Source organism: Carassius auratus, unplaced genomic scaffold, assembly GCF_003368295.1.
Source record: "Carassius auratus strain Wakin unplaced genomic scaffold, ASM336829v1 scaf_tig00002276, whole genome shotgun sequence".
NCBI lineage: Eukaryota > Metazoa > Chordata > Actinopteri > Cypriniformes > Cyprinidae > Carassius > Carassius auratus.
The window spans coordinates 312,584-316,022 of record NW_020523436.1 but is presented as its reverse complement, the minus strand read 5'-3'; positions in this window follow the sequence as shown (position 1 = coordinate 316,022).

Below are 3,439 nucleotides of genomic sequence, written 5' to 3'. Positions count from 1 at the left end.
GTATAAGCATTAACTTGAGATCAATAATTACACTATGACATAGGGTGACGCCACATGGTCTTACAGGGTTTCATTTCAGACTCTTTCCCACCCTCTACATTTATGACCGTATCTCTATGGATCAGTGTTAAAGGTCGGTTAGTGGGCCGGCCTAGGCTATCATAGCTCAGTGTGAAAACTGGTCTTATGTTTGTTTTGGGGCTGAAATGAACAGTCTCTACTGCTTCTTTAGCATTAGCTATGCCAGGCTCTCCCCCTTCTAAATCAGGATCTCCCATTTCCTCTAAAATGTTTTAATGTTGATAGTGTTCAAATTATGCAGCCAAGTGATGATATCTCAGATCATTATTAAGTTTTGTGCAAACTTCATATAGCCAAAATTGTAAATTCTACTTCTTGTTACAAGTATGGTAGAACCATCACTTCTACCACAAAAGACTGCATTTTAAGTTATCTTCCTGATTTATCCAAATTCCTTAGCATATACAAAACCTCAGAACAATGTAAGGGAAACAGGTCAATTTAGCTCAAAGGGAATCATTTAAGATTTTAAAGGGAATTTGAACAGAATCACTGTTTCTGTTCAGCCTGGTGAGTTCCTCAATGTGACTAAAATTATATTAGATACACCAGCACAACAAATATCTGGGGATACGTTGCCTTAGTTTCCTGTGAAAGGGACTCCCGTTGAAAGGGGTATCCCGGTGTCGCTGATTGGCTGGAAGTTCAGTAGTGAAGTGACGTCTTGGGAAGCCCGTGGTTGTTGGGCGTTGGCTGACAGTGCAGAGTCGTGTGCGCTGGTCGAAGTTGAACGGGCATCCGAGGTCAGGCGTTGGAGACTCCACGTTACAAAACTTAACTCAGAACACGAAACTCTCAAACGGAAAAGAAAAGAAATAAAGTTTGACGAGACTAGGTTGTGTTCCTTCTCATAGTAGCAGCAGGCAGGCACGCTGGAGCCGCGCTCAAAGAACAATGATGACTAACCGCATGGCTAGATGCTACAAGCTAAAGCTATGTAGCAATGCTACAAGCTAAAAGCTAAGAGCAGGCATGACTAATAGCACGAGCAAGGCTGGAACTAAAAGCAGACTAAAAGCCCGCATGACTGATAGCACAAGCAATGCTAGACTAAAAGCCGACATGGCTAATAGCAGCAGCTAGACTAGAACTAAAAGCAAAAAGTTAATCGTATCCAAAGTATTTAAACTTTCCTGTTGGCCACCCCTCAAATGTTGCCTTGACCAATCAGATATGTTCTTGGGGTGGGTATCATAAATCATTTGTTTATCTTACCAAGCATGTGGTTCTTGCCTCACAGGGTCTAATTTTGGACATGATTCCTATAACATGATTATGATATATTTTACAAATAAATGATTGTCAGGACAATATCAAGCAAGAAAATGCAATTATTTCAATACTAGACATGACTATGTATCCTATAGTTATCAAAAGACATACACAATAAGTGATTATACATGATAGTCAAATGTGTGGGTTACACGTAAATGAATATGGAGTTAAGCAATGGAATGATTCATTCATAAGTCTTTTTTGAGTTCATTCTGGTCCATATATAATGTATAAAAAGGGTTTCTTTGCCATTCTCTGGCAAAGGACTTTTCTGTGAAGACAAAGGTTTAAAGCCCTTCCCCCTTAGGAATTTCAGTCTGGTTCTTCTGGGTGGGGGGAAGTCAATGCAAGTATTTAACTTGATCTCCTGGGTTTACATGTGATGTCCAGCGTTGCATTTCAATCACTAACAATAAATTTGACAATCTCTTCTTCGAATTAAAATTGTTAATAATTGTTCTATTGGTGTTAATGTTGAAAGCTGTTGTGTGAACAAGTTGGTTGGTTGGTTATCTTGCTTGATTCTTGTGGCACTAGAACTGATTTATGACTTCCTGAGGAGTTCGGCTCTCGTTTCAATGCACACAGCTCTGATAGACTCTTTGATTTGTCTGGTTTGACTCATTTCTGCTACAACAACTTGATGATGTAACAGAAACTATGGACTCTCTCTTTTCTAGCACTTTAAATACAGTTGCTCCTTTACGCCTAAGGAAGGTTAAGGAAAACAGTTTGACACCGTGGTATAATGAGCATACTCGCACCCTAAAGAGAGCAGCCCGAAAAATGGAGCACAGCTGGAGGAAAACAAAACTAGAGGTATTTCGTATTGCTTGGCAGGAAAGTAACCTATCCTACAGAAAAGCATTATCTTTTAGATCCTTTTCCTATTTGGCGCCTAAACTCTGGAATGACCTACCTAACATTGTTCGGGAGGCAGACACACTCTTGCAGTTTAAATCTAGTTAAAGACCCATCTCTTTAACTTGGCTTACACATAACATACTAATATACTTATAATATCCAAATCCGTTAAAGGATTTTTAGGCTGCATTAATTAGGTAAACCGGAACATAACACCGTTTGTACTTGATACATCATTAGAAGAATGGCATCTACGCTAATATTTGTCTGTTTCTCTCTTATTCCGAGGTCACCGTAGCCACCAGATCCAGTCTGTATCCAGATCAGAGGGTCACTGCAGTCACCCGGATCCAGTACGTATCCAGACATGATGGTGGATCAGCACCTAGAAAGGACCTCTACTGCCCTGAAAGACAGCGGAGACCAGGACAACTAGAGCCCCAGATACAGATCCCCTGTAAAGACCTTGTCTCAGAGGACCACCAGGACATGACCACAGGAAACAGATGATTCTTCTGCACAATCTGACTTTGCTGCAGCCTGGAATTAAACTACTGGTTTTGTCTGGTCAGAGGAGAACTGGCCCCCCAACTGAGCCTGGTTTCTCCCAAGGTTATTTTCTCCATTCTGTCACCGATGGAGTTTCGGTTCCTTGCCGCTGTCTCCTCTGGCTTGCTTAGTTGGGGTCACTTCATCTACAGTGATATTGTTGACATGTACAGTACATACATACAGAGAATCGAAATTGCGTTACTCTCAGACCCCGGTGCATACAGATAAAATTAACATTAAAGCCTAAAAATCTAGATCAAATATAAAATGTAGACACAACTATACAATAAGGGAATGTAAAAAAAGGCATATAATAAAATTACAAATAAAGTTAAATAAAGCAATGCAAGGCAAATGACAGATATAGTGCAAATCAATGAAGTGAACAACAGTGCAAATAAAAGATTTTTAGTGCAAAAAAAATCCCTTATTAAAAATACCTTATTAAGTCTGATTAAAGTGACAAGTGACAAAGGGCTCAAGAGCAGTTATTTAATTTAACTGACTGATGAGGTAGTGGAATGACGTCAGTTCCATGCTGAATGAGGTAGTAAGCAGACCAATGCTGCATAAAGTGACTAGTGCATGCCATCATATAATTAGTGTGTGTGTATATGTGTGTGTGTGTGTGTGTGTGTGGGGGGGGGGGGTCATAGTTCAGTGGTGC